Here is a 20,911-nt window from a genome sequence, read left to right as displayed (position 1 = left end):
ATTTATCACAGAAACTGAAATTATCAACAAGGAAGAAATATATATGTAGCTATACACATTTTAAGCATGGCATAAACAATTTGAAATTTGCTTCCAAGTTTTTATTAACGTTACCGTATATTTTCATGATGACACGGATGGGCATGTGGCCATATATTCTGACAAATTCTTTTTTAAGTGAACTATTGCAATCATCTGTTATCAATTATCACATACCATAAGTATTCTATGAAAGTGGAAACTGCCTCAAGCTACTATGATACCATAAATTCAATTCAATTATAATACTGTGCTGCCGGAATTGCACAAAATGATGGAGAGCGGAAGTTCAGTGTCTCGATCCCCGGCCGCGTCATAGTAAAAGACGTGAGAAGATGGTACTCGTTGTGACCCTGACCGGAGCAACTACTGGTCGGCTTGGAGTCTGTATACTGTGCTTGAGTGTTGTGTCCATGTGAAACTGCCGCACGGATTCTCAGTGGGCTAGAATATACACAACACATTAGTCCAGACACACACGCACACGCACACGCACGGATGGGATATTTGAGAAGATATGTGAATTTGTAACATTTTGCGAAGAGCTCGTCCCTGGCAGTTCATGTACAATATTCTGTTTTTACTTAGACCTTTGCATAAAGATTCAGAGTGGCAAAAACTATCCACAAGACTGTATGACATGGCATGACTTCAACGTTCCACCAGTCAACTTTGCCATTATGTCGTGCAAATTTACAGCAGCTCCAGCCTTATTTGATCATATTTACAACATACAAGTCCCAAATACAGCTTTCAAAAGGTTTTACAGCAGTTGTATGGAGGACATTATGCAAATTTAACTCATCAGTGAGAAATTTGATTTCTATTTTGATGTTCCCGTGTCTTTTCTAAAGCGGAGCAGGATAGGTTCTCCATTTCGCGAACACCTGGTCTTATCAATATAATAATTTATAAATTTGAAGTTTACATGAAATACGGCTTTTCAACATGACTGCGGAATTGACCGTGTTCTTGAAATGACGTAAACGCTTACGGACTACTTCCACATTCCTGTGGGAACCCCTTACAATTCCGAAGTGTCCAAGGGCGTAGGTTTCGGCCCTCGGATGGTAGCTCAGGGTGATGACGGAAGACAAAACTCAGGTGTGAAGTTTAAGACGACAGCAGCCATGTTTATTGTTGATGGTTGAAATGAGTCGAAAAGGTACATGTTGATAATAACGTGACAGAACGCACACCGGGACCGAGTGGCCAATCTTCCCGGGTGGGAGGACCGTTCTGTCACTTACCTTCTGTCTGTGTCCAGGCTGTCTCCCTGACTGACCATGTCAGTCGGGTTTTGTAGAGCGAGGTATCACATAACGTGTGGCAAGGTCATTGTCACACGTGTATGTATATACGTAAGATCCGACGACGTAAGGAGGTGTTAACTGAAATTTATAGATAGCGCTGGAGATTAAGGGTCCTGCCCGGAGGGGCTTATGATAAGAGGGGATACGCCGAATGTTTGCTGAATATATTAAACAGACAAAGGGCATAGCATTTCGGTGCACTTGGAAACATATTGAACCAGTTAGGTATTTAGATAAATGAAATGTTAAATAAAAGTATTGAAATGGTTTGCACAATTTTAAATAAAAGTATTGAAATGGTTTGCACTATAACAGAAGCATGAATACATACAGAAGCGTTCTTTACGTTAATCGAGACCCTTTCGTCTTGAATTCAGAGTTTGACTTCATGATCGTTCACGAATATCCTCGCTGCGACTCATCCTAGTGAACAAAACGAAGAAATGCACATCCAAACTATCATAACATTGACTCAATCCGTGTCTAGGCTAACAGTGACAGTCTACAACAGTCTATGAATTTATCTTAGTGTCTATTTGACACATCTTTTGTCCTCTTTCAATGATCACCCAATTGATCAGTGATGACTAAAACATGCAACCGCCACAGGTCCATTAACAACTTCCGAAATCTCCAAAGTCACGTTTTCGTGTCTTGTAGTTGATGTAAATGTATAATTATGATCCTCTGCCATTGTGACTGACTTACTGAGGTAGTTCTTAACAGTCCTCATCTCATCCTTTCACTTATAATGGTGATATCATTTGAATACAAGTCTGCTGTCAGGTGTTTCTGAAGAGCAAGATGTGCATACACACACTCATGTCTCTCTTTTTGAGGAACTATGTTATTCGGCGATACAGCTGTTTTTGTATAGCTTTCAGTGTAAACATGACGTCACACGTTCTCAATAAAATTGTGCACAGATGTAGGCCTACAACCATTGAGGTGAACAATTGAGATAAAAGAATATATATTGATAATTCTTAATTAATAGTGATTCATAAGCCCATCTGATAATATAGTTGGCATCGCACAATCGTCTTTGTTTTTGGCAGAGATTTCTTATGAGTATAGAATGAATTTTATATTTGTCACAGTTCAACTTTGTTGTATATAATCATGACAGGTCATGTTCATGTGGCGTAACACAAGACGCCACAATCCGCTGTGTAGAGTTTCACCCCTTATCTGTACGAGAATATGCTAGTCGAGGGTTCAAATCCTTGCTATGCCCCACTTAAAACATTCTTTGATGTGTAAGTAGTGTATTCTTTGCCACAGGCTTCTCCAGAAGCAGTAAATGCTATCATATTACGCTAACACGCAGTGATATAACTGAAATATTATTCAACATGATAATACCGTAGAATTTAGACGTCTAACTCTTTGGGTTTCACGTAATGTATGCATGTTACAACCTTTCGATGTCAACTGTCAGACTTGAATATGTTTATATTTGACCCAAACGAATTACAAACGTTATCAAAACGTTACTAGAGTCGCCGAAATGCTGCAAACCTAAGTTCCAGAACACAAGTGCGTCACCCGTATGAAATACATCATCACAATCGAATAAGCATTTCTTGTTTGTTCCAGCATCTGCCACGATCAAACATGGGTGTATACTTTCTTTTGTCCGTCAGTTTAGTCTTTTAGGAGGTTGGTGATTAAGGACTGACAATGGCAAGAGTTAGATAACTTGACGTGAGAAGACATTAGTGCTTAAAAGTTGACTTTTCACCCTAGCATTGATACATGATATGGCTATGCTGCGTATAGTCGAGTAAGTGAGGAAATTGACTTTCACGTCACCTTTAGCAACTTTCAAATTAAAACGCTTATTTCCAGACAGGTTTATTATCTGCATTTACTCGTAGCCCACGTATTATACACAGCGTAGGTTTGTGCAAATAAAAAAAGAATGTGAGTTCCACCTAGATGGTGTCAAATGTGAATACATACACACACGTTATTGATATAGTTTGCCTTCTTTGTATGTTGATGGTAAACGTCCATATCAACTTCTGTATCTACATTTAAGACGGACTAAGACAACTAACAACAAATTTCTGTTGCACGCATGCTGTTAATTGAAACAAGAAACAATGTATTGAAAGTTGATTTTATTGAGTTAAAAGCAGTTTCATAAACACAAACAATATATTCATGTAAACTACTATCTGTTGTTACTAATTAAAACAAATAAAATGGAATTGTTACTGCTGGTGAAATGATAACTCATTGTTTCTGATGTTATGATCTCCAAGGTCAAGCTCAGAAGAACCTATGGCGATAAGCCAAACTACCGCTTTAACTTGCAACTTTGGGGATCAGCACATACAGCTTGACTGCCCAACGTTATACCTTACACATATATGGGGAGATTGAAGCAAAGTTTTGCACCTTATAAGCAATGTATAGATATATACAGGCTCGTGGTCCAATACATTCGTGGAGAGAACTAAAGGATAGTGAGGTGAAACTGGGTTTAATGTCGCGTCCAAGATTATTGCACTTATATAGCGACATGCATACAGGTGTGTGAGTATGGCAGCTTGTACTAGTCCGGACTGATGCCTATTTATTGTGCTAACACAATGAGATACCATGCCGCAGTTTAACATGAATACCCCACTCAGCCACAGTATACTGAGTCCGAGCCGACCAGTCCTTGTTTTAACCCCTTAAATCCGAGCGTCGAGCCGAGCCGAAGAAGTACCATATTCAAACTCCTTTTGGTATGACGCGGCCGGTGAAATGTCATCCGAATCAAGATGGTCAGTTCGGACAGGGGAGAGATAAATGCCCCTTGGAGATCGAGTGCACTTTTTTCTGGAACATCAAATTCATTAATTAGCAATTTAAGTCACGACCAAGTATTTGTAAGTACCAATTAGGATCTACTGTTAATAAAAAACATTTTATTCCCACCAAGCTATGAGATTGACCATGTTGAAACATTAATTTTAATGTTCAGGGATACATTTCAATGCATTCTTCAGTCTATACCTGCAGATACTTAGGTTACTTATTCTTCATGCGCCGCTGGACATTCTTGTATATAAGAACAAAGGATGTATTACCTGATGATAATGAAGGCCACTACAATTCCAACACCAAAGAGGAAAACTCCAATGCATGTCGACAAAACACGGACCCGGTGAGGAAGTGACTGTACGTATGACACTGCAAAAGTTGAACATTCATGTAGCTAAACAAATAAGTGAGGGTACATAATTCACAACAGTTAATATACATAGAGGTTATCACACGAATGTGTTTGGGGATGGTAAATATCCTGCATTAAGAATAAACATTGTATTTAGCGAGCCTTGGCGAGCTAAATACATAGTGTTTATTCCTAATACAGGATATTTACCATCCCCAAACACACAAGCGTGATAACCTCTTTATCATATAATGTCATTCTTTAATTCTTTGCTTCAAAATGGCTTTCCCTCTCTCACAAACATTACCGAAACATTGCGAGTTTTCCTGGAATGCGCGCATTAATATTTATTACGTCATAGGGTAAGTGATGTGTCAGTCAGACAGTGACAGTAGCCAATATAGTTTCAACTGAAATCTGAAACAATTTTTTTTAAATGTGCCTTTCACGGCAATCCATCGGTCTGTCCGCTAGAGTAACTGCCCTTTGTCAAAGGAAAGCTACTCTAACCCTAGTCTATGAGACGTCAGGGCCACGATCAGACGTTGTTGACAGTCGGTCTGTCCTGTCATAACGTTAAGAAGTGTAGTCAGATGTACACACAGCGACAAAACGAAACAAGGTAACAATTCAACTTAGTCTATATTTCGGACAAGTCCCTACTTGACCTTTGATATTTGCATCTCTATTCGGAATAAGGCAGGATACCTCAGCTAAGTTATAATGTAATTATGAACAGGAAAGACTTAGTTCAATGTGTCGATATAGGATTGAAGCTGGAGGTGGGAGTAGGGGTTGGATCAGGGACGAAGGGAGGGCGAGGGTGAGGGCGAGGGTGAGGGCGAGGGTGAGGGTGAGGGTGAGGGTCAGGGTAGGTGAGGATGAGTGTTGAGGGTAAGAGGGTGAGGTGAGGATGAGTGTGAGTATGAGACCGAGGGAGAGGGTGAGGGTGAGGGTGAGGGTGAGTGTTGAGGACGAGGGTGAGTGTTGAGGGTGAAGTCGAGTGTTGAGGGCAAGGGCGAGGGTGAGGTGAGTGTGAGTGTGAGTGTGAGTATGAGACCGAGGGCGAGGGTGAGGGTGAGGGCGAGGGTGAGGGTGAGGGCGAGGGTGAGGGTGAGGGCGAGGGTGAGGGTGAGGGTGAGGGTGAGTGTGAGTGTGAGTGTGAGTGTGAGTGTGAGTGTAAGTGTGAGTGTGAGTGTTGAGGGTGAGTGTGAGTGTTGAGGGTGAGGGTGAGTGTTGAGGGTGAGGGTGAGGGTGAGGGTGAGGGTGAGTGTTGAGGGCGAGGGTGAGTGTTGAGGGCGAGGGTGAGTGTTGAGGGCGAGGGTGAGTGTTGAGGGTGAGTGTTGAGGGCGAGGGTGAGTGTTGAGGGTGAGGATGAGTGTTGAAGGCGAGAGTGAGGGTGAGGTGAGGGTGAGTGTTGAGGGCGAGGGTGAGTTTTGAGGGCGAGGATGACTGTTGAAGGCGAGGTTGAGGTTCAAGTGAGGGTGAGTGTTGAGGGCGAGGGTGAGGGTGAGTTTTGAGGGTGAGTGTTGAGGGTGAGGTGAGGGTGAGTGTTGAGGGTGAGGTGAGTGTTGAGGGTAAGGGTGAGTGTTGAGGGTGAGTGTTGAGGGCGAGGGTGAGTGTTGAGGGTAAGGATGAGTGTTGAAGGCGAGAGTGAGGGTGAGGTGAGGGTGAGTGTTGAGGGCGAGGGTGAGTTTTGAGGGCGAGGATGACTGTTGAAGGCGAGGTTGAGGTTCAAGTGAGGGTGAGTGTTGAGGGCGAGGGTGAGGGTGAGTTTTGAGGGTGAGTGTTGAGGGTGAGGTGAGGGTGAGTGTTGAGGGTGAGGTGAGTGTTGAGGGTAAGGGTGAGTGTTGAGGGTGAGGGTGAGTGTTGAGGGAGAGGGTGAGTGTTGAGGGTGAGGGTGTGTGTTGAGGTTGAGGTGAGTGTTGAGGGCGAAGGTGAGGGTGAGTGTGAGTTTTGAGGGTGAGTGTTGAGGGTGAGGTGAGGGTGAGTGTTGAGGGCGAGGGTGAGGGTGAGTGTTGAGGGCGAGGGTGAGTGTTGAGGGTGAGGGTGAGGGTGAGTGTTGAGGGCGAGGGTGAGTTTTCAGAGTGAGGGTGAGTTTTGAAGGCAAGAGTGAGGGTGAGGTGAGGGTGAGTGTTGAGGGTGAGGGTGAGGGTGAGTGTTGAGGGCGAGGGTGAGGGTGAGGGTGAGGGTGAGTGTTGAGGGCGAGGGTGAGTGTTGAGGGCGAGGGTGAGTGTTGAGGGCGAGGGTGAGTGTTGAGGGTGAGTGTTGAGGGCGAGGGTGAGTGTTGAGGGTGAGGATGAGTGTTGAAGGCGAGAGTGAGGGTGAGGTGAGGGTGAGTGTTGAGGGCGAGGGTGAGTTTTGAGGGCGAGGATGACTGTTGAAGGCGAGGTTGAGGTTCAAGTGAGGGTGAGTGTTGAGGGCGAGGGTGAGGGTGAGTTTTGAGGGTGAGTGTTGAGGGTGAGGTGAGGGTGAGTGTTGAGGGTGAGGTGAGTGTTGAGGGTAAGGGTGAGTGTTGAGGGTGAGGGTGAGTGTTGAGGGAGAGGGTGAGTGTTGAGGGTGAGGGTGTGTGTTGAGGTTGAGGTGAGTGTTGAGGGCGAAGGTGAGGGTGAGTGTGAGTTTTGAGGGTGAGTGTTGAGGGTGAGGTGAGGGTGAGTGTTGAGGGCGAGGGTGAGGGTGAGTGTTGAGGGCGAGGGTGAGTGTTGAGGGTGAGGGTGAGGGTGAGTGTTGAGGGCGAGGGTGAGTTTTCAGAGTGAGGGTGAGTTTTGAAGGCAAGAGTGAGGGTGAGGTGAGGGTGAGTGTTGAGGGTGAGGGTGAGGGTGAGTGTTGAGGGCGAGGGTGAGTTTTCAGAGTGAGGGTGAGCTTTGAAGGCAAGAGTGAGGGTGAGGTGAGGGTGAGTGTTGAGGGTGAGTGTTGAGGGTGAGTGTGAGTGTTGAGGGCTAGGGTGAGGTTCAGGTGAGGGTGAGTGTTGAGGGCGAGGGTGAGGGTGAGTGTTGAGGGTGAGGTGAGGGTGAGTGTTGAGGGTGAGTGTTGAGGGCGAGGGTGAGGGTTAGTGTTGAGGGTGAGGTGAGGGTGAGTGTTGAGGGCGAGGGTGAGTGTTGAGAGTGAGGATGAGTGTTGAGGGTGAGAGTGAAGGTGAGGGTGAAGGTGAGGGTGAAGGTGAGGGTGAGTGTTTAGGTTGAAGAGGGAATGGGAGAAGTTATCTAAGGAGTCGCAAACGTGCCAGAAACTTATGAACTTGGATTCGAATAACGGTTCACACTACTAATGTTTTGTAGGTTTCGGCAGGTCATGGGTTTCACCACTGTGGAAACGTCTAAGACCCGCATCACTTCAAGTCTTTCTTCCAACATACTGCTGACATGTCCTTATATGTCTGAGGCGAGGGTGTGCCTGATTCACTGGTCTAAGGGCCTGTCACACCTAGCCGATTTGGGTCGCCGGAGCTATGCCAGAGCACAAATTTGGCGATTTTCGGGGATCGCTACTAGTACGGCAGCGCAACGGTATCACATCGCTGAGAACGGTAGTAAATCCTCAGGACATCGTCAGAACATCGGACAACGGGAGTACAACGGGACTTCAAGGGCAGTACTCCGGTATGGCTTCGGTAATGTCGGTAGAGCACCGGTAGCGCCCCGTAATGGATCGGCGGCTCTCCGGTGGCCTCAATGTGTACCGTATTGGTACCGATGTGATACCGTAGTACTACCGAATACCACCGAAGTAGTACCGATGCGCCGCCCATGTGATACCGGAGCTCCACCATCACACCGTTGTCCTGCCGATGTACATCGGTAGCACATCGGTAGTGCATCGGCAGCGCAACTGTATCACTCCGCTATAGCTCCGGTCAACGGTGGTACATCGGTATAACATCGGCGGCGCATCGGTAACACTAAGGTGACAGAAAAGTGGTATTCGGTAGCACATCGGCTCTTACATCGGTAGGACAAAGATAGAACAACGGGGACGCCGGTACTACATCGGTATTGCTACTATTAATTTTGATTTTTCATGTGCTTTCTCGCCGGAGCTCCGCCGGTTTTCTCGCCGTTGTTAAATATTTGCTCCGGTTTATTCCCGGCGAGGTACATCGATATTGTGTGACAGGCTCTTAAGCTTAAATGACAAAGTACAGACGCAGAGATGACAATATGGGTCCATCTGGGCCTAATTGTCGATGACTTAAAATAAACGGGACAATATCCTGAATGTAAATTTTAAACCTTTTCAGAAATGAACGATCAGTAGCTTGAACAACTAAGTCTTGACTCCAATATCAGCACATCACTCTTCTTACCTTTGCACAGGTGACCGTGCCTGCCCTCCACACAAGTAACAGAGTCGCCGGTGTACTGCTCACAGGTATCACATCTCGATGGACATGTTGAAGAACAGCTCTGGCCATAGTAGCCATTCTGACACCGCGTACATAAGCCCGCCGCGTTACATCGGGACATCAGACAGCGACATGACTGATTACAGTGAGGACCATACAGTGCATCTGTGCAACCATTTGAACATCTGCCAGTGAAGTCATGACACGTAGTCCCGCTACACCCTGGTGGACATGGAATATCACACTCTGCATTGTACCATCCAGTGTTACAACCGTAAACACAGGTTCCGTTGCTTTGAAAACACGATGAGACTTCATTTTGCCTCAAACAATTTCTGCTGCAATTAAACTGGCATTCTCGTCCATACAAGCTTGGTTTACAACCGGCTATGCAGAACCCATCTGTGATATTACACCTCCCATCCAGGCAACCATTGCACTCTTTTTTACAAGTGTTTCCAAAATAAACAGGTCTAAATGATGTGCAGTGACTGGCATTCTGCTGACATTCAACACAATGTGGAGGACATGACATGTTACAGTGTGTTCCTCTAAATCCCACCCTACAAGACAGACACGATCCACCGTCTCTGTTGCATGTACCAGCAGAACAATTGTCCGGACATGTGGCACTACACGTGGCTCCAAACCAGCCCGATACACAACCATAGTCACATTCCCCAGAGGTCTGACTGCAACTTGTATTAAGGCACTTTACATGGCTATCTCTGTTACACTGTCTTGTGGCACATCCAGCAGAACAGTTTTTGTTTCATTGGTCGCCATGAAACCCATCCAAGCACGTCATGCACGTTCCGTCCTGATGGCAGTTTGGATGTTCACAGTTGTAACTGCAGGTGTTGTTGCATTTCAAACCGTGCCATCCACTGTTGCAACCTTTCAAACATGTACCTATTCTTGAGCAAGATTGATTAACACATTCTCCACAGTTTTCATCACATTTTGGTCCGAAGTATCCTTTCTTACAACCATTAACACAGATTCCAGAGGAATTACATGTCTTGAATCTACAGTTGGCATGGCAGCGTCGTTCACATGTACCTCCACTGAAGCCTTGAATACAACCACACAGACAGGTTCCAGTTGTTCGGTGACAGTTTGAGGATGTATCTGTACAGTTATTACAGTTGGCACATGTCTCTTCACAGAACTTGCCATACCTGTCCCGTTTACAGTTGTCACATTCTCCAGACAGTCGGTCACATGTACCACCCAAACACCATTTGTTGCATTGTTTTTGACGGTTTCTTCCCCATCTCCCGTCCAAGCATTGTTTACAAGTGGTGCCATTCCAGTACATACCAGGTCCACAGTCTACAAAAGAAAAGAATGTTATTTTCGTGGTATTAAGCCAATTAAATCTAAAGTTCATTGATCATGCTGTTAGATTTTATACACGATGTTGTATTTGACTAAGAGTATGCCAATTGCAGTTGTGTTAACCTCCGTCCGAACGATTTGGGCTGCAAAAACTCGCCTCCGAACTAGTTACATAATATTCCCCTCTTCGAATTGTTAGCATATATACCAATCGGAATTAAGTATAGTTGGTGATTAAAAAAGTAAACAGTAAACAGTGATGAAATACATTTGATATTTTGTTTAGAGCTTTGACATGTCATGGTTGTTAATGTAGTTTAAAGACAACTCGAAAGTTGAATTAACTGTTGTTTTCACTTTTCGTAAACAAATAGTATCAAGCATGGTGTTCATCCAAAACATTTAATGGTATTGATTGCTGATGATGTTATAAATTTAAATATGATTATATACATAATCAACTTTAACAAAAAAATATTCTTGAAAACTAGGAGACCGCTGTTGGAAGCGAAAGAAAACACGCTTGTCAAGTAATAAAAATGTCCCTTTGCAAAACGAACAGTCTCGATTGACAAGGAAACATTTCCGAGAGAATAACAAACGGCAACAAGTGACATTAACTCCATAAACGACCGTCTGTCATTATTTTGCCTTGTCAATGTGGACCTCACGTCAAAAAGAACGTCATTAGTTTGTATACGAGCTAATCACTTTCGACCAAGGGAGACATTTCAGGGGGAGGTAACTATCGTATGACAATGGTTCCGTCAAAGTGTTATGTTCACAGCAGTGAAATATCAAGTGTTGAGTTCACTGCTGTGAAATATCAAGTGTTATGTTCACTGCAATGAAAATAACACTTTTTCTCAACTTCGGAAAACTCAGTCTTTCACAATGAAGTATATAATAAAAAGTTACATTCGTTAAATACACAACTGCTGATGGATATCTTAGACATCATATCTTAGAAAATCAATATATTTGCTTTCATCGGCACACATTTATATTTCAAACATGGTACTGGTCATGTGGTTGCAAATATATTTCTTACCCCAGTCTACATTGAAGCAATTTAGGTTTAAATCGTTGCAGGAATGAGTGATTGTTAAATAGACATAATCAAATTAAGCAAAACTTCTTTCATGTTTCAGTTACAAGAGCAAACTCTCTTTTGCCTCTCAGTTTAGTTCAAGTTCGATGTACATTCATATGGCTCCACTACATCAGATAGAAGAAAACATTAAACCTGTGGGGTTGCAGCGTCCACACGTCACCGGGCACGCATCTGGCATACCAGGGTTGTCACAGTTGACGTCTTTACACAAAGCTAATGCATCCTGGCATTTTGAATTGTCTGAAAGATATTAACCAAACAAAATCATGTGAAAGATATGTTGACGTTGAAGTCATAAGGAAAATAGTCAGCGTCTGTATTACTTTAGACCGCCTCCGTAGTCAAGAGATAGAGCGTCCGCCCGGAGAGCGGAAGGTCCTGGGTTCGATCCCTCGCCGCGTCATACCAAAAGACGCTAAAAGATGGTACTTGTTGTTACCCTGTCTGATGCTCAGCATTAAGGGTCTAAAACAATGACTGGTCGGCCCGGAGTCAGTGCACTATGTCTGAGTGGGGTATTGATGTCAAACTGTAGCATGGTATCTCAGTGAGCTAGCACTATAAATCGGCATCAGTCAGGACTAGTACAAGCAGCCACACAAACACACACACGTACATGCACGTCGCTATATGAGTGCAATAATCTTGGACGCGACGTTAAACCCCATTTCACCTCACCTGTATTACTTTAACGTTACTGTTATGACTTTGCTTTTTGCAGTTTCTACAGGACAATAGATCCTGGAGACTATAAATGTATTTTTTGACACAATGACATGCAGAGTGATGTACCTTTAGCAAGACCGGATTCGGCTTCCACCAGCATGCATGTAGACACGAAGAGCACAACCCACACCTGAAAGGCAGTTTATTTTACATGATGATTTCGGATGATAATGGCTCATCTCACTGCACAGATTGATGGACGTGACAAGACACGATAATAAATCACCAGCATCAACTAAACACAATGATGCAATTTACTGGAAATAGGATGTTCAAAGCTGTTCATTTCGCACACAATGACTACGGACAGTGTATTCATGGCCAGCTTTAAATAATAATGCATTAAGTGAGTGAGTATGGTTTTACGCCGCTCTTAGCAATATACCAGCAATATCACGTCGGGGGACACCAGAAATCGGCTTCCCCGGGTCTTCAGGGTGACGATCCAACGCTTTAACCACTAGGCTACCCGACCGCCAACATAATGCATGAAGGAAGCAATACTTCACAATCAAGTAATCAAACGTAAGAAGAAACCATATCTTAAGAAGCATAATGTACAGCATCAACCTTCATGTTTTCTGCATATACAGCGTCCTGAGTGTAATATAAGCAACAAAGAAAGAATAACCAGACGCTGTGTGTGTATACTGATTTAAACGTTTCCCTGCACAGAATGCGGAATAGATTTATAACAGAAACTGAAATTATCAACAAGGAAGAAATATATATGTAGCTATACATATTTTAAGGATGGTATAAAAAAGCAGGAATTTGCTTTCAAGTTTTTAATAACGTTACCGTGTATTTTCATGATGACACGGATGGGCATGTGACCACATATTCTGACAAATGCTTTTTGTGACCTATTGCAATCCTCTGTCATCAATTATCACATACCATAAGTATTCTATGAAAGTAGCAGCTGCCTTAAGCTACTATGATACCATAAATTCAATTCAATTATGATACTGTGCTGCCGGAATTGCACAAAATGATGGAGAGCGGAAGTTCAGTGTCTCGATCCCCGGCCGCGTCATAGTAAAAGACGTGAGAAGATGGTACTCGCTGTAACTCTGACTGGAGCAACTACTGGTCGGGTTGGAGTCTGTATACTGTGTCTGTATGTTGTGTCAATGTGAAACTGCCGCACGGTATCTCAGTGGGCTAGTATATACACAACACATTAGTCCGGAGTAATGCAAAAAGACACACACGCACACGCACACGCACACGCACACGCACACACGAACGGATGAGCTATTTGAGAAGATATTTGAATTTGTAACATTTTGCAAAGAGCTCGTTCCTGGCAGTTCATGTACAATATTCTGTTTTTACTTAGAACTTCAGAGTGACAAAAACTATCCACAAGACTGTATGACAAGAGGCGTCCCAATAGTCAACTTTGCCTTTATGTCGTGCAAATTTACAGCAGCTCCAGCCTTGTTGAACGCATCAGTGAAAATTATGATTTCTATTTTGATGATCCCGTGTCTTTTCTAAAGCGGAGCAGGATAGGTTCTGCATTTCGCGAACACCTGGTCTTATCAATATAATAACTTATAAATTTGAAGTTTACATGATATACGGCTTTTCCACATGACTGCGGAATTGACCGTGTTCTTGAAATGACGTAAAGACTGACGGACTATTTCCACATTCCTGTGGGAACCCACTACAATTCCGTAGCATGAATACATACAGAAGCGTTTTATCTGATTATTGAGACCCTTTCATCTTGAATTCAGAGTTTTAGTATACAGTGAGAAACGTCAGAGAGTTTGACTGCGTGATCGTTCACGAATATCCTCGCTGCAACTCATCCTAGTGAACAAAACGAAGAAATGCACATCCAAACTATCATAGCATTGACTCAATCCGTGTCTAGGCTAACAGTGACAGTCTACAGCAATCTATGCATTTATCTTAGTGTCTATTTGACACATCTTTTGTCCTCTTTCAATGATCACCCAATTGATCAATGATGACTAAAACATGCAACCGCCACAGGTTCATTAACAACTTCCGCAATCGCCAACGTCACGTTTTCGTGCCTTGTAGTTGATGTATATGTATAATTATGATCCTCTGCCATTGTGACTGACTTACTGAGGTAGTTCTTAACAGTCCTCATATCATCCTTTCTCATCTAATGGTGATATGATTTGAATACAAGTCTTCTGACAGGTGTTTCTGAAGAGCAAGATGTGCATACACACGCTCATGTCTCTCTTTTTGAGGAACTATGTTATTCCGCGATACAGCTGTTTTTGTATAGCTATCAGTGTAAACATGACGTCACACGTTCTCAATAAAATTGTGCACAGATGTACAACCATTGAGGTGAACAATTATGATAAAAGAATATATATTGATAATTCTTAATTAATAGTGATTCATAAACCCATCTGATAATATAGTCGGCATCGCACAATCGTCTTCGTTTTTGGCAGAGATTTCTTATGAGTATAGAATGAATTTTGTCGCTTATATTTGTCACAGTTCAACTTTGTTGTATATAATCATGACAGGTCATGTTCATGTGGCATAACACAAGACGCCACAATCCGCTGTGTAGAGTTTCACCCCTTATCTGTACGAGAATATGCTAGTCGAGGGTTCAAATCCTTGCTATGCCCCACTTAAAACATTCTTTGATGTGTAAGTAGTGTATTCTTTGCCACAGGCTTCTCCAGAAGCAGTAAATGCTATCATATTACGCTAACACGCAGTGATATAACTGAAATATTATTCAACATGATAATACCGTAGAATTTAGACGTCTAACTCTTTGGGTTTCACGTAATGTATGCATGTTACAACCTTTCGATGTCAACTGTCAGACTTGAATATGTTTATATTTGACCCAAACGAATTACAAACGTTATTAAAACGTTACTAGAGTCGCCGAAATGCTGCAAACCTAAGTTCCAGAACACAAGTGCGTCACCCGTATGAAATACATCATCACAATCGAATAACCATTTCTTGTTTGTTCCAGCATCTGCCACGATCAAACATGGGTGTATACTTTCTTTTGTCCGTCAGTTTAGTCTTTTAGGAGGTTGGTGATTAAGGACTGACAATGGCAAGAGTTAGATAACTTGACGTGAGAAGACATTAGTGCTTAAAAGTTGACTTTTCACCCTAGCATTGATACATGATATGGCTATGCTGCGTATAGTCGAGTAAGTGAGGAAATTGACTTTCACGTCACCTTTAGCAACTTTCAAATTAAAACGCTTATTTCCAGACAGGTTTATTATCTGCATTTACTCGTAGCCCACGTATTATACACAGCGTAGGTTTGTGCAAATAAAAAAAGAATGTGAGTTCCACCTAGATGGTGTCAAATGTGAATACATACACACACGTTATTGATATAGTTTGCCTTCTTTGTATGTTGATGGTTAACGTCCATATCAACTTCTGTATCTACATTTAAGACGGACTAAGACAACTAACAACAAATTTCTGTTGCAGGCATGCTGGTAATTGAAACGAGAAACAATGTATTGAAAGTGGATTTTATTAAGTTAAAAGCAGTTTCATAAACACAAACAATATATTCATGTTAACTACTATCTGTTGTTTCTAATTAGAACAAATAAAACAGATTTGTTACTGTGCTCAGCTGGTGAAATGAGAACTTGTTTCTGGTGTTATGATCTCCAATGTCAAGCTCAGAAGAACCTATAGCGATAAGCCAAACTACTGCTTAACTTGCAACTGTACAGAGTTTAGGGGATCAGCACATACAGCTTGACTGCCCAACGTTATACCTTACACATATATGGGTGTGTATTTAAATTTTAGATCATGGATATATTCGGCAATACATCCAGCAAATATATTTGACCTGTTTAAAACATTTTTTTGCGCTTGATTAGGTTTTGATCCCGACATGATACCGGTGTATTGTTAGCCCGGGGGACATAAGGAAGGTTGGTGGAGAACTGAATATTGTACTGCCGCTTCATCCACTATGTGCAGTATCCAGGGCCTTCTATCAGGTGACAATACCACTCACTATGTTGAGATGTGTACATGGTTACCTTGATGTTTTATTTGTCTTAAATTATGTGGCATTTACATCAAATTGTATAACTTGCATCAAAATAGCTACACCTTTCCATCCAAAGTGACTGTGTGTCACATCGTCAACGGCAACATGAGTAAATGAATTTCAGTCGAGGTTAATCAACAAATATACTCATAGGTTAATTCCACAATCGGGTTATTTATTTTATGCAGCGATATACAGTTGTAAAGCCATGTCTCTCCCTGAATATTCCCAGGAATCCAATCTTGTCTATAGTCGGATGGTTGACTGTGTGTGCCCGTGCAGCGATTGTGTGTGACTTGGCTGACTGTTTTATGACCTGGCTGACTGTGTGTCACCGTGACGCGATTGTGTGTAACCTTGCTGACTGTGTGTAACCCGGCTGACTGTGTGTCACCGTGACGCGATTGTGTGTAACCTTGCCGACTGTGTGTAACCTGACTGACTGTGTGTCGCCGTGATGCGATTGTGTGTAACCTTGCCGACTGTGTGTAACCCGGCTGACTGTGTGTCACCGTGATGCGATTGTGTGTGACCTTGCCGACTGTGTGTGACCTGACTGACAGTGTGTAGCCGTGCAACGATGGTATGTGACCTGGCTGACTGTGTGTAGCCGTGCAGCGATGGTATGTGACCTGGCTGACTGTGTGTAGCCGTGCAGCGATGGTATGTGACCTGGCTGACTGTGTGTAGCCGTGCAGCGATGGTATGTGACCTGGCTGACTGTGTGTCGCCGTGCAGCGATGGCATGTGACCTGGCTGACTGTGTGTCGCCGTGCAGCGATGGCATGTGACCTGGCTGACTGTGTGTCGCCGTGCAGCGATGGCATGTGACCTGGCTGACTGTGTCACCGTGACGTGAGGGTGTGTGACCTGTCTAAGAGTGTGTCGCCGTTACGGGATTGTATGTGACCTGGTTCACTGTCACCGTGCAGCGATTGTATGTGACCTGGTTCACTGTCGAGGTGGAGCAATGGTGTGACCTTACTGACTGTGTGTAACCTGACTGAGTGTGTGTGACCGTGACGCGGTTGTGTGTGACCGTGACGCGATTGTGTGTGACCTTACTGACTGTGTAACCTGACTGAGTGTGTGTGGCCGTGACGCGATTGTGTGTGACCTTACTGACTGTGTGTAACCTGACTGAGTGTGTGTGACCGTGACGCGATTGTGTGTGACCTTGCTGACTGTGTGTAACCTGACTGAGTGTGTGTGGCCGTGACGCGATTGTGTGTGACCTTACTGACTGTGTAACCTGACTGAGTGTGTGTGACCCTGACGCGATTGTGTGTGACCTTGCTGACTGTGTGTAACCTGACTGAGTGTGTGTGACCGTGACGCGATTGTGTGTGACCTTGCTGACTGTGTAACCTGACTGAGTGTGTGTGACCGTGACGCGATTGTGTGTGACCTTACTGACTGTGTGTAACCTGACTGAGTGTGTGTGACCCTGACGCGATTGTGTGTGACCTTGCTGACTGTGTGTAACCTGACTGAGTGTGTGTGACCGTGACGCGATTGTGTGTGACCTTGCTGACTGTGTGTAACCTGACTGAGTGTGTGTGACCGTGACGCGATTGTGTGTGACCTTACTGACTGTGTGTAACCTGACTGAGTGTGTGTGACCGTGACGCGATTGTGTGTGACCTTGCTGACTGTGTGTAACCTGACTGAGTGTGTGTGGCCGTGACGCGATTGTGTGTGACCTTACTGACTGTGTAACCTGACTGAGTGTGTGTGGCCGTGACGCGATTGTGTGTGACCTTACTGACTGTGTAACCTGACTGAGTGTGTGTGACCCTGACGCGATTGTGTGTGACCTTGCTGACTGTGTGTAACCTGACTGAGTGTGTGTGACCGTGACGCGATTGTGTGTGACCTTGCTGACTGTGTAACCTGACTGAGTGTGTGTGACCGTGACGCGATTGTGTGTGACCTTACTGACTGTGTGTAACCTGACTGAGTGTGTGTGACCGTGACGCGATTGTGTGTGACCTTACTGACTGTGTGTAACCTGACTGAGTGTGTGTGTCCGTGACGCGATTGTGTGTGACCTTGCTGACTGTGTGTAACCTGACTGAGTGTGTGTGACCGTGACGCGATTGTGTGTGACCTTGCTGACTGTGTGTAACCTGACTGAGTGTGTGTGATCATGACGCGATTGTGTGTGACCTGGTTCCCTGTCACCGTGCAGCGATTGTGTGTGACCTGGTCCACTGTCGTGGTGGAGCAATGGTGTGTGACCTTGTTGACTGTGTGTAACCTGACAGAGTGTGTGTGGCCGTGACGCGATTGTGTGTAACCTGACTGACTGTGTCTCGCCGCTTCATTGTTATGTCTTTAAGGGACTAAGGGGCGTAGTCACTTACATAACACAGGTCGCTGTGACACTGAATAATGTCAACTTGTACACTGACCATGAGTCAAACTGCATTTGTTAAGGAAATAGTTAACGAAATAACGATCTGAACAAATGTTTATTCTGTTATATACAACAATCCATGATTAACACAACATAAGGAACAATAAAAGAATGTATACAACAAGATGTTTTGTTTGGCCATCGACATATACAAAATTTCCAACATAAACATATGCTTTATACTTATGTTTTTAAGTAAATAAAAGAATTCTAACATTTGGACACTTAAATATAGTTTACATGAAAAGGGCACTTTATTCTGTTATTTCGACAATGCTTTTTAAGTGGTCCGAGACGTGTAATGCTACTTTTGAAAATAACAATTGCTTCATTGGAAGAGCACACGATGAACGTTTTCCTGACATCTCTATAAAACCTCGAAACATAGACTACGTTTCTCATTCAAAAACGCTTGGCTAAGCAATTATACATTCTCATAAACATTCCATCGAATTTTTATGCCTTTTGTCACAGATAGCCTAGAGTTTAACAATGATCTTTCTAAACACGAAAGCTCAACAGAACCCGAAGATTATGATAATGACAGACAGTGTTGCGTGTATGAATACAGCAATAACATAAATCCAACAGACCAGGGAAATACAAGCGAAATAATGAAAGTTAACCTGTGTGTAACTGATGAATTTATTTAGAAAGTGGGGTGCCTTGTTTTAGAAAATAACTTTATATAAAAAAGGTGGTCGTCCGTTTCAATAATCGTCCATGTTTACTATGATGAAGGACTGTCACATGGCCCGATGACTTCAACACTGCCACGGTGCAGTTGGATTGTTTCATGCTGAACTTGCTGAACCCTGTATGCACCGATACTGATACAGAACCTAGACATATGTTTTTTTCTGAAACGATTTCCGCACCACATTAAACAGTTTCTGTTTCGTTCTTCGCATCTTCGATCCAAGCGTGAGAATACGCAGGAGGAGGTAGTTTTGAGGACTGAACAATCTTGCTACACATATTTATTTCTCTTCAATAAGATTAATGATTATATCAATATAAGCAAATGATGCATTGTCTTGGCGCCGCGTCTCTTTTCCAAAACTTGAGACGATGCGTACAAGAAATAGTAACCTATTTATGAACAGAATATGAACAAAATGATGGGGAGGGGTGGGTGGGGTGGGTGGGGGGAGGATTTCGCCAAATAACGTACCATTTTCAGTGGATAGAACTATTAATATATATATTTGGTTTGGTTTGTTGTTATATATACCTCGTTATTGTGATCGGGTACGGGTCATCATGACTGCACAAACAACAACTTTCAAGAAAACATATACAAATATAACACATACCAGCATAACGAACAGGAAGTTTGAATTCATATTATTGCTGAGAAGTATTTACAAAGACATCTTTACTATACATCTTGATAGCAATCTATGTACAGACTAACATGAAAGTCGATTTATCAAGTCGGTTATTGTTAAGAGAATGTATGTACATCAAACATAAAATCCACAATGTATTGTTAAAAGGTAAGGGACTTTCCAATAATAAACTTTCCCTTTATGTCAAGCAATATTTCAGCAGCTCCACATTTGGAGCTCATCTTTTTGCGAGCACCATGCATTTCCCCTGACACAACCAGAGCGAAAATATTTCCGGGTGCTTCATATGTACATGGAAAATGAAACAATTATCTGATGTTTTTTTTCATTTTTCATTAAGATGCACATTAGAAAATATGTTTTCAAAATTCATATTTGTCACACCACGACATCAGTAGAAACATTTTCCTTGTATTTCAATATTAATAAACTGAGAGGAGCGAAACCAACACTCTCCTACCATAATCCTTAGAAACTCTTGATATGTGCATGTGATTTGAACGAAACTTTGATTTAAAATAGATTCAGTTTCACTAAAGTCTGACAGGAAATATTTCTACCGACGCTCACCCCAAGTCAGCCCGATAGCCATCGAATCCCATATGCGTAGATCGATGCTCATGATGTCAGCCACTGGATTGTCTAGCCCATACTCGACAATTTACAGACCCCTTTCATATAGCTGGGATATTTCTATTAAATCTAGTGGGGCGTGAAACAACAAACAGAAACCAAGCAGGGGCAATATGTGACACGTTTTCCAAGTTATGTGCAGCTGTGTACAAAATGGTTGCATTAATGTAGCTGAGAAGCACACCATTAACTTCATTAAATAAAACAATTATTGAAAACTAAGTAAAAAATAGTAACAACATCAAAGGAACAACGATAATGATTATTGGATAATATATTATGACAAGACTGGAAGAGAAGAGATTGGCTATGCGTCAAGACCTCTCGTCTTCAGCGGATGATACCACTGGCTTGGTTATGGAAACGTACACTTGATTGGCTGTCGTCAAGA

The 20,911-nt window shown here is 43.1% G+C and overlaps 1 pseudogene; it reads right to left on the bottom strand.

Moving 5' to 3' along the window:
• Positions 1–4,039: 4,039 nt before the first annotated feature.
• On the bottom strand, positions 4,040–12,174 carry LOC139457089 (multiple epidermal growth factor-like domains protein 10; annotated as a pseudogene).
• Between the last annotated feature and the right edge of the window lie 8,737 nt (positions 12,175–20,911).

The sequence above is a fragment of the Haliotis cracherodii genome, unplaced genomic scaffold, assembly GCF_022045235.1.
Source record: "Haliotis cracherodii isolate W230 unplaced genomic scaffold, xgHalCrac1.p SCAF_1, whole genome shotgun sequence".
NCBI lineage: Eukaryota > Metazoa > Mollusca > Gastropoda > Lepetellida > Haliotidae > Haliotis > Haliotis cracherodii.
This window is presented reverse-complemented; position numbering and strand designations above follow the sequence as displayed.